This window comes from Carcharodon carcharias, chromosome 11 (genome assembly GCF_017639515.1).
Source record: "Carcharodon carcharias isolate sCarCar2 chromosome 11, sCarCar2.pri, whole genome shotgun sequence".
NCBI lineage: Eukaryota > Metazoa > Chordata > Chondrichthyes > Lamniformes > Lamnidae > Carcharodon > Carcharodon carcharias.
The window spans coordinates 85,037,872-85,049,980 of record NC_054477.1 but is presented as its reverse complement, the minus strand read 5'-3'; the positions used below and the strand labels follow the sequence as shown (position 1 = coordinate 85,049,980).

General features: G+C 43.7%; 1 protein-coding gene across 9 annotated transcripts in view; it reads left to right on the top strand.

Moving 5' to 3' along the window:
* Positions 1-12,109, top strand: part of sytl2a (synaptotagmin-like 2a) — a 148,963-nt gene that overhangs the window by 88,602 nt on the left and 48,252 nt on the right. The gene's annotated exons all lie outside the window — the stretch shown is intronic.

Sequence of the window (12,109 nt, the reverse complement as noted above, 5' to 3'; positions counted from 1 at the left end):
ATCTCAAACTCTGAGAATTTTATTTGCTCAATCTCAAATTTTTCCATTTATAATAGTTTTACTGTTGCAAAGTTTGGCTATATAACATTCAGTTTTGGTGCTACAAGTGTCATTTTGCTACCAAAATGACACCTGCGCTGTGCATGCTCACTTGACGAGGCCTGCATCAAACACCATTTGATGAATGCAAGTATAGGAGCATGTGCCAGAAGTATGCAGAGTAGGCAGATCATGAAGTCACGTTGATTGTAATTTTGGATATGGCCACTCTAGATAAACATGCATTTAACAGCAGCAGGAGTCCTCCATCAGCACTATTTAAAGGAATTGTCAACTTTATATTGATCCAGTTTGATTTTGTGGAAGTGTTGGGTGTTTTGTGGAGCTGGTTCCAGTTGAAGTCTGCAGGGTTTGCTGCATGTGAGGAAGGGATTGTTTGTTTGAAACTGCAAGGCTCTGGGCATATGATTTGCTCCCATGCATATTGCATTTGTTGCAATTCCCCTTGAGCTGTAGATGAGAAGGAGCTATAGTAGAGCAACAAGTAAGAGGATGAGCTGCTGGCAGAGGTGGGAGGGCTCTCAGCTAGAGGCCTTGCCCACCTAGGGTTTTCAGGAGTATTTCTATTACTTCCACCTAAGAGAGGAGCAGTGTGTGTGCCATCTGAACCTTGCTAAGGAGGTGCTTGCAGAATTCTCCCACCTCTTAGAACCAAACCTTAAGTCTTCGAGGAAGGCAAGTCAGCACTGCCAGTGGCTGTGAATTTTTATGTTGGGATCCTTCCAGGCTGGGGCAGGCAACATTGTTAACATCCTCCAGTTCACCAGCGACTGATGCATCAGGGAGGTGACAGACTCTCTTGATGCCAGGTATCATGCCCTGTACAGTCATGTCATATTATGAACTTTCAATTCAGAGTTAACTACCTGTTTGCGTCAAATTTTTAAAGATGGCTGCAGCAAATAATGTAATTTTTGGCAGTATAAAAGTCAGTCGAATATCTAGTTAAATATGGACATAGGTGAGGGTATCTTACAACTATTTGTGGAATTCAAACTTCCCATTGTTTGCGGATGGGCCAACATCTAGGGCAGAATTTTCCATGCCTATCGCATCAGGTGTGTCCGGTGACCTGAGCAGACAATATGGTGAGAAGGCAAAAAATCAGTTTCATAACATTGTGAAACCAGAATGACGAACAGCGCAGATGATTGCAATGGCGTGTCACGTTTCCTGACATCCAACGGTGTGAACTTCATTGTAACACACCTGCATATCATTATAAGCCCTGCTCGCTGGAATCATTCTCTCTCCTCCACCCCCCCCCAACCACCAGGCGCTCCCCCCCCCCGCCAGCAATGCTGGATCATTGGGCACCACACTGACGTGTTTCACATCTGTACATAAGCAACATGCACCTGGTAAGCTGCACTTTGCTCAGAACTTCGTTTGTTTGCCGACCTTGCTTTGGACAGCACTCGCGGTCATCAGCACCAGGCTTCGCAGGCAGCACCACTTAATTTTAGGGGGTTTCACGGCTAGGTCTCTACCTACCAAACCAGCTGTAAGGTGTGGGTGGCTTTTCAATGGCTGCAGGGCTAGACCTTGCTGGGAGAAGGGGGAAAAGAAGCTGCAGGGCAAGGGCTGTACAGGGGAAGGGCGGAATCCCAGGGTGTGTATGGGGAAACAGGTTGACCTGTGCAAGTGGCCTCGATGAGGGCTGAGGAGGGAGTCTCCAGAGGATATGAGGCCAGATGGAGATGAGGGTGTGTGCGAGAGTGGTGATGCCCCTTGAGCTGGCAGTGAATGAGATGCCAGTGAATGTGTGATGGGCTTGAGTGTGTGCATTTAGAGTGATGAGACGGTTGCCTTACCCTTGGGGCATGGATGAGATCATTCATCCTCTATCTGTATCGGATGGCCAACCTCTTCTGTGCCGCATTGGCACTGATCACCACTGCCAACGCCTACCAGAGCGGGGGTGGAGGACATCATAGTGGACCTCCATGGCGTCCAACAGGCGCTCGAGGGAAGCATCACTAAACCAGGGGATGCAGATGTCTTGCCTTTTGGTGCCATGTCTTCTGTACAGTAGTCCTAAACTGGAAGCACTGAAAGATATGCATGTAGCTGCACTTTAAATGTGGCGCCCAGCGTGATGAATCAGCGAGGTGATGGCATGGTGGGCAAATTGGAGCCCTCCTGCTATCGAAATGGCATGTTTCCTGGGAATGCACGATTAATGAGGTGGGATTGGGCTGTTACGGGTGAGAAGCTGCCATTGCAGCCAGTGGGTAAAACGTTCTTTTTCCCTCCCGCTACTGCACAAAGTGCAAATCTGGAATGGTTATATCCCAAAAGAATGTGGAGTTTCCAGACTATCTGTTTCCAAACTAAAGGGAAGATTGAAATTCAATGGGAAGTCAATGGTGACCTTTGCATCACGATAGTCTCCCCCAACCAAATAGACTAAGGGGGGCCAGCTGCAGTCTACCCTCTGTGATCTCAGCCCATTGTTGGCTACAGCCTCATTGAAGAGCACCCCCAATTGTGGTGATTTCCTGTCCTCACCCCCATGGAGGAGATGGCTGTGTGCCCAAACCCACCAATTAGCAGCTGCTGCTGCCTCTAGTGTGTAATACCTTGCTGTGCAAAGGAGAAAGAAGTGTTATGCAATGCGTTTGGCTGATGTGTCTGTCTTTGTTGTATAGCTGGCAGTGTGTGCAGGCTGAGAGATGTGGTTCAGACACTTGAAGCGTTACTAAGTGTGTGAGGATCAGTTGAAGTAATGAACATTATTTTGAGCTGTTGGTAGGTGAATGATGTAGGCACTGGGCTAGTGGTTTAATTGTAAAGGTATGGGACCTGATTTTTCCCCTTTTTTGAGGTGGGAATCACGAGCCTGGAGATTTCCTGATCTCGCAATTCTGCCTCCTGCCCAACAGAGTCTGCCCACACAATTTTCATGGTGAGGTGCAGGGACAGGCTGGAGTTCGTTCCACCGTCTCCAGAAACAGACCTGTGGTGGGAACTGAGGTGGGTGGATGCCAAGGCAGGCAGGTTAGAGGCCCATCTCTGTTCACTGGGACATCAGTTCTGAGTTAGGCACCCTAGCCTACCCAATCACTCCCTCACCCATTGCACAACTGTGTCAACAGAACCTCGAGTTGAATACACTAAAGCATTTGAAGTAGTGGAACAGATGGCTATCTGTTGCACCACTTCAAAGGCTGAGCAAATGGCTGAAAAGATCAGTGTACAAGGTGCAACTGACACAAGAAAATCTGAAACTCAATGCTGTTCAATGCAGAAGACCATTTTATATACAGGATAAATTTAATCTAATGCATCTGAAGACTTTTCCACTTTCACACTGGTCAATTTAATGGTCACTTTCCTTTTCTAAACAAGGCCCTACCATCAGCTTTAAATCAGCCACTGCATTAAAAACATATTTAACTTCTCATACAGCATTACAATATGACTTGAAGTTACCAACACCTTTTAAAACTTTTGAAAAATTCCCAACTCTAGAACAGGCTTCCTGCAATGGTTGACGACACCTCTGAGCTGGTTTGAACCACATCTCCTTTAGAAGCTGTCCCAATTCCATGAAAATTGCGAGGGTTCTCAAATTGCCAACCTTGAAATGGAGCTGCCAGCATCAGGATTACTGCCTGGAAGCTCCCACCTTGGATCCTTATCTTGTGCACTTTAAAAATACCAATTGATGAGGATGGGGGCAGGAATCCCGGAATTTATTCTTATTCCCCTCACCCCATTTTGAGTTGGCAAAATTTAGCCGATGGGATTTGAAGATGAATTCACTGACCTTAATTGTTTGAGGTAATTAAATTATTTTTGACATTGCTGCCAAGTGCCCCAGGGTGACACTGTCTGTATTGTCCCCCATAGCTATCTGCTCCCATTCCCTTCTCAGTGTTTGTTTGTAGGGTATCCTTGCTGCCTGTGGGAAGAAGTCCTTTTTCCTCCTGCACCAGGGCCTCAAGTGCTGCATCAAAAAAACCTAGGAGCCCGCTCTCTACTATGCTGCATTATCTTTATTTTTCTATAGGTCAGTGATTCTACCCCAGTCACTTCCAGTGCCTGTTGCAACCAAAATGCACCTCCCTTTAAGAAGCTAGCTTTAAGTGGGTCTTGCCTCAAATAAACCTGAGCTCCTGCTGATGTGCACAGCTACTCAGCAAATTTAGCATTGGACTGAACACGACTATCATGTAATCAGCAGGTTGCACCAAGTTTGTGCCTGCATTACTTTGAAAGGGTGCAGGTCAATTGCATATTGCCCCCAAAACGTGCATGGGACTGTTATTGAATTTTTAACCCTGCATAGTTTTTAAAAAATTGAAGTTTGATATTTTAGCTTCCACTTTAATTTCATGCATACGTCCCAATCATTTATTTTACTATCTGTAAAATTTAAAAATGAGGAAATTCAGTGGACTTTTTGTTTTGCTGTCTGTAGAAAAACTTTAATGTGATTGGTTGCTTACCGTGCTTGATGACATCACTGCTGCTGGACACCTGGAGATCCCCTTGACTTGATGTCAGATTCCAACTGACATTTGGAAAGGGGAAATCCACACCACAGAAATTGCTAGATTTTTGTGGGCAGCTTTCTTCTACTCAGTGGCTAGCACTGTTGTTTCTCCTCTTACCAAGAAATCCATCCGATTAAGTCATTCATGCAATTGGACTTGGAATACTGGGTGCAGTTCTGATCGTCATGGTGAAAAAAGGATATTGCAGCTATTGAAAAGATGCAGAGAACAGCCAAAATGAGTGCATGATTGATGGAGAGGTTAGGTCAATTTGGCATTTTCTCTCTGTAAAAGAGAAGATTAAGAGTTGAAATAATTTCTGTTTTTATGTTTCTAAGGGGTGAGATAATGGAGACCATAATGAGGTACCTCACTTGGTCCAAAATCGTAGAGTCAGAAGAGACTGCCTGTTCTTGAAGGATAAATTTTTTTTTTAAATTGCAGAAACAATGCCCTGATAATAACTTTGAGGCAGGAAGAGACCACATGGAAGGATTCACTGCTGGGAAACCCAGAAGGAAGGATTTCCTACAGGTCCTGCTGATTTTTAAGGGCAGGACATATTTGAATATTTTTCAATAGGTGTTCTGCTTGACAGCTAGCCAAATTGACTGACGGACTGACTGCATTTTACTTCAATATGCATAAAAAGTTAAACTTAATACAACACAGAAAATATGGTATTAAATTCCCCCCACACTACAAAACTGAGTAATGGACCACTTCTTTACCTGTGAATAGTAATGTATCAATTATAGTCATATGTTGGTTGAGAAGAGAAACCATGATGATTTGCCCCTCTAGGTTTTAAAAATATTTCTTTGTCCCCAGCCCACCTGCCCTTTCCCCTTCACTGGATAAAATATCTGGTTTCACTGTGGTGAATTATGAACTCCCTTCCACTTTGTGGCAATTATTTATAGCACTAAGCTGCATAGGAACCAAAATGTCATGAACAAAAGTAGAAGCATTAAGGGCAGAATCCCCCCCCGTTGGGGGGGAAAGTTCAGGAGCATGCGCGTGGAGATGTGCCTCCGATTGGCGCCCCAATTGGGAGCGTGCCGCCATTTTATGTGGGCAGACCAATTAGGGCCCGCTCAGCATGATGTCTGCAAGGAAGCACTATGCGCTCCTGTGCGGGTAGGGGGAGACGGGATTCCCTGAGCCGAGAGTGCACTCTTTCATGCATGTGCTGCCTCTAAGTGCTGCCTCAGGGAGATTGGTTCCACAATAAAAAAGCTTAAAAACAGAAAAAAAAATTTCCCTGACGTGTCCCTTCATGTAACACTGTTACATGTGTTAAAACATGTTCATCACTTTTAAATACACTTTTATTAAATTTTTAAAAACCTACATGAAACCTCATTCCACCCGTGGATGAGGTTTCATGCTTTTTTTAATGCCCGCCAGGGCTCTTGGCCTGCCCGCTAACCTTAAGGTTGGACGGGCAGGTCCACTAATCAAGCTAATTACTCAATAGGCCAGTGACAGGTCGGCGGGCGCACAACTGATTCGACGGAGCCCCCACCGATCTGAAAATTGAAATGAGGCGGGGTGACGTCAGGAGTAACGCCCGACATCATCCTGCATCATTTTACATGTCGGCGAGTGGGCCTAGCCCCCCACTCGCCAATCTGGAAATCCTGGCCTAAGAATTTTTTTAATGATGATTACATAGAACTGGAAATTGCTTTGTATTTTTCTGTAGTGAGAATGGAAGCATTTGCTTGTCACTGTATATCTCCATTTGAGTAGAATGCAAGCAGGGTGCAGTGTAAATACTTGATAGATACCATGATTTATTTTTCATATTTTAGGTTTTTAATAGTACAAGGTTTGTAGTAGTATATAAGGTGATCACTAGTTCAGTTGCATCACTTTTAAGATTTCCTTCTCTTTTACCCCTCTCACAACAAGATGAAGAAAGACACTTCTAGCTGAATACCTGGAGCTGATGAATCCTAAAATCGTGGCATAGATTGAAATTGCTTGCATTTACCTTCTTCTATGAATCTGTCCCCAATGTTTCAGACAGAACTCTACCATTAAGTAGATCTAAATTATGACAATCAGGTTGTACATACCAGACATTGCACTTTTCTTGGTAACTCAAAGTATCACTGTACAAGCATTACTATAATGCATGACGTAGCATAAGTACCAACATATACACAGTAGCAGTTCTCCTTTTGGAGAACTGTGCTGACCATATCTTGCTAACATGAGTAGGCTTGTGCTGTTGTAAAATAGATAGAATAATATCCAGTCCATCTATTCTGCATCAACTAGTGCCTACAGTCACTGCAGTGGATGAGCTGAAAGTAGGAAAATTAAATAAGAATGGTATTTTGAAAAACCAAAACGGAGGCATGCTGGTTGGATTTACCACCCCGTTGAATTTTCCATCTCCGCTATTCTGTTGTTATGTAATGCTGACCAGCAGCCATACAATAGGAGGCAAGGGCCTAGATTTTCCTGGAGTCTCCACAGCATATCCAAAATGGCAGTGGGAACTGGATGTGCAAGTCCTGCCACGTTTCTGACAGATCTTATTTTTGGTAAGAGAATGGGGTGGGGTGTGACTCTCATGGGGGAAACCAGAACTCAGCAGGGCCATTTGAACTCAATGGGGAGTTCAAACAGATCCCATTTTTCGCTGGAGCAAGAGCTTTATCCCACAGTGTGCAAGTGTTACGAATGCTTGAAAAAGGCAGATGAGATCTGTGAAACTGTCGAGCTGTCAAATTATTTAAATCCCCTGTCTTTTAAATTAAAAAATAGCCTGCCTGTGTAGGAGTTGAAAAAAATCTGTGCTTGCAGTTTCAATAGATGTTCATTGACATAACCCTAAGTGTTATCATGCTGCTTCCCCAACTATCTTCATCATGGTGAGGGACTTTTAAGTTCGCAGTTTAATTGATAGGTCCAAGAGGTTATTAAAGGATTAGTTGTCTTTGATGTGGGGTTATGAATGCACATGTTTGTTTTTATAAGGGATTAAGTACATGGGGGCTTAAATGTATTAAATAGGCTTTTATGAGTGAGTGTTTTCTTTACATAGTGAAGTCTGTAACAAATGTTTAGAACATTATAATATTTAATCTCAGCATGACTCCTGAGGTCAGCCCATGGTGGATACTGGGTGAGTTGGCTTGAAGGGTGTAAGGGAAAATGTGGTGATTGGCGGGGTTGGGGGGGGGGGGGGGGCGGGGGGCGCTGAGTTCACATGAGTTGACATAGGGATATAAGGGGACATGAAGGTGAGTGGGGGTGATGTGTTGTGTTGGCATGGGTATGAGGGGTCATTGGGAGTAGCTGGAGCAGCATGGGTTGACATGGATGGGGCTTGGGGAGTTGGTGGGAAGGGCAGAATATTTAACAACACAACCGGGATGAAGTCTCAGAGAACCGAGGCAGGCCTTCTAACCAAGCCACCTCGGCACATGACAGTACCTGTAGCCACCTCCGATCTGTGCCCAGGGCTTGGGCCCTACTCCAGCAAGCACCTGTCCCGACAGAAAATGAGGATCCCACCATTTGGGGCATTTCTTCCCCAAAGCAGGTGTGGCAAGCCGGGAGTGAAAATCCAGGCGAGAGTAATTGTTGAACCAGTATCCTACAATTGCTAAGTTCTTCGCGTAGATAACCTCTCAGCTAGTCCAGTGATATCTGAAAATTTGGAAGAAAATGAACGGATATGTGCCATATTTTTGGGGAAATGTAAAATATATACGAATGTACGACTTAGGAGCAGGAGTAGGTCACGGCCCCTCGAGCCAGCTCCACCATTCAATAAGATCATGGTTGATCTGATTGTGACCACAACTCCACATTCCCAGCTAGCCCTTATAACCTTTTACCCCCTTGCTTATCAAGAATCTATGTACTTCTGCCTTAAAAATATTCAAGGGGCAAAATTTTTGGGTCGGCAAGTGGGGGCGGGTCCCACTCGTTGACGCATAAAATGGCGCACGGTGATATCGGGCATACATCCTGATATCACCACACGTCATTTAGATCGTCAGTTCAGCGGGTGTGCCACTGACGCGGCTGCGTGCCTGCCAAACAGTCAAAGCCCCATTAAGGCCATTAAGAAAGTAATTAAAGTTGTTAAGAATGCTGCCCATCCAACCTTAAGGTTGGCGGGCAGACGAAGAGCCCAAGTGGCCTTTACATTTTTCATGAAACCTCATCCACAGGTGGGATGAGTTTCATGAAGGGTTTATTAATTAAATAAAAATTTTTGATAAAATTAAAGGACATTCCCCAGCTCATGTAACAATTTCATTCCCTGATGGGTGGGAAGACTCAGCTCAAAGACTCTGCTTCCACTGCCTTTTTGAGGAGATGTTTCAAAGACAATTTCCATAGAAAATTTCTCCTCATCAGTGACTTAAATGGGTAACCCCTTATTTTCAAACAGTGACTCCTACTTCTAGATTCTCCCACAAAAGGAAACACCCTTTCCAAATCCACCCTGTCAAAACCCCTCAGGATCTTATATGTTTCAATCAAGTCGCCTCTTAGTCTTCTAAACTCCAGTGGATATAAGCCTAGCCTGTCCAACCTTTCCTCATAAGCCAACCCACCCATTCCAGGTATTAGTCTCGTAAACTTTCTCTGATCTGTTTCCAACACATTTACATCCTTAAATAAGAAGCCTGTACACAGTACTCCAGATGTGGTCCCACCAATGCCCTATATAACTGAAGCATTACCACCCTACTTTTGTATTCAATTCTCCTCACAAAGGATACAATTCCATCAGCTTTCCTAATTACTTGCTGTACCTGCATACTAACTTTTTACAACTACCTATCTTTGTGTCATCAGCAAAATTAGCAACCATAACTTCAGTTCCTTCATCCAAATCATTTATATAAATGGTAAAAAGTTAAGGCCCCAGCACTGATCCCCTTGGCACACCACTCGTCACATCCTGCCAACCAGAAAATGACCCATTTTGCCTACTGCGTCCTGATAGCTAGTCAATCTTCTATCCATGCCAATATGTTACCTCCTACACCGTGAACTTTTATTTTTGCAATAACCTTTGATATGGCACTTTATCAAATGCCTTCTGGAAATCGAAGCACAGTACATCCAATGGTTCCCCTTTATCCACTGCACCTGTTATTTCAAAGGTCTCCAATAAATCGGTTAAATTTATGGGGAGGGTTTAAACTAAAATGACAGGGGGATGGGAACCTATGTAAGGAGTCAGAGGAGGGGGAATCAAGGACAAGACCAAAAGACAGAAAGGGGAATAAGAAAAGCGATAGGCAGGGAAATCAAGGGCAAGAATCAAACAAGGCCTCAGTGAAAAATAGTGGGAATGGGACAAGTAATGTTAAAAAGACAAACCTTAAGGCTTTGTGCCTTAACGCGAGGAGCATTCGCAATAAAGTGGATGAATTAACCGTGTAAATAGATGTAAACATGTATGGTATAGTCAGGATTACAGAGACATGGCTGCAGGGTGACCAGGGATGGGAACTGAACATCCAGGGGTATTCAGTATTTAGGAAGGGCAAACAAAAAGGAAAAGGCGGAGGAGTTGCATTGCTGGTTAAGGAGGAATTTAACATAATAGTGAGGAAAGATATTAACTCCGACGATGTGGAATCTGTATGGGTAGAGCTGAGAAACACTAAGGGGAAAAAAATGTTAGTGGGGGTTGTATATAGATTCCCAAACTGTAGTGGTGATGTTGGGAATGGCATTAAACATGAAATTAGAGATGCATGCAATAAAGGAACATCTGCAATAATGGGTAACTTCAATCTGCATATAGATTGGGCAAATCAAGTTAGTAACAATACCGTAGAGGAGGAATTCCTGGAGTGTATACGGGATGGTTTTCTGGACCAATACGTTGAGGAACCAACTAGAGAGCAGGCCATCCTCGACTGGGTATTGTGTAATGAGAAAGGAATAATTGGCAATCCAGTTGTGCGAGGCCCCTTGGGGATGAGCGACGATAATATGATAGAATTCTTCATCAAAATGGAGAGTGACGAAATTGATTCTGAGACTCAGGTCCTGAATCTTAATAAAGGAAACTACAATGGTATGAGATGCGAGTTGGCTATGATGGATTGGGAAATGTTATTTAAAGGGATGACGGTGGATAGGCAATGGCAAACTTTCAAAGAGCACATGGGTGAACTGCAATAATTGTTTATTCCTGTCTGGCACAAAAGTAAAATAGGAAAGGTGACCAAACCATGGCTTACAAGGGAAATTAGAGATAATATTAGATCCAAGGAAGAGGCATACAAATTGGCCAGAAAAAACAACAGTCCTGAGGATTGGGAGCAGTTTAGAATTCAGCAAAGGAGGACCAAGAGATTGATTAAGAAGGGGAAAATAGAGTACGAGAGTAACCTTGCGGGAAACATAAAAACTGACTGTTAAAGTTTCTATAGGTATGTGAAGAGAAAAAGATTGGTGAAGAAAAATGTAGGTCCCCTACAGTCCGAAACGGGAATTTATAATGGGGAACAAGGAAATTGCTGACCAACTAAATACATACCTTGGTTCTATCTTCACAAAGGAGGATACAAAAACATACCAGAAATATTGGGGAACACAGGGTTTAGTGAGAGGGAGGAACTGAAAGAAATCAGTATTAGTAGGGAAATGGTGTTGGAGAAATTGATGGGATTGAAGGCCAATAAATCCCCAGGGCCTGATAATCTATATCCCAGAGTACTTAATGAAGTGGCCCTGGAAATAGTGGATGCGTTGGTGGTCGTCTTTTGAGATTCTATAGACTCTGGAATAGTTCCTACAGATTGGAGGGTAGCTAATGTAACCCCACTATTTAAAAAGGGAGGTAGAGAGAAAACAGAATTATAGACCAGTCAGCCTGACATCGGTAGTGGGGACAATTCTAGAGTCCATTATAAAAGGTTTAATAGCTGAGCACTTGGAAAACAATGGCAGAATCGGACAGAGAATGAATTTATGAAAGGGAAATAATGCTTGACAAATCTAGTGGGATTTTTCAAGAATGTAACTAGTAAAGTTGATGAGGGGGAGCCAGTGGATGTGGTTTATTTGGGCTTTCAGAAGGCTTTCGACAAAGTCCCACATAAGAGATTAGCATGTAGAATTAAAGCACGTGGGTTGGGGGTAGTGTATTGAGATGGATAGAAAACTAGTTGGCAGACAGGAAACAAAGAGTAGGAATAAATTGGTCTTTTTGCTGAATGGCAGGCAGTGGCTAGTGGGGTACCGCAGGGATTGGTGCTGGGACCCCAGTTATTCACAATATAAATGATGAGGGAGCTAAATGTAATATCTCCAAATTTGCAGATGACACAAAGTTAGGTAGGAGGGTGAGCTGTGAGGAGGATGCAGAGACGCTTCAGTGTGATTTAGACAAGCTGCGTGAGTGGGCAAATGCATGGCAGATGCAATACAATATGGATAAATGTGAGGTTATCCACTTTGGTAGCAAAAACAGGAAGGCAGATTATTATCTGAATGGCTATACATTGAGGCGAATGTCCTTGTACACCAGTTGTTGAAGGTAAACATGC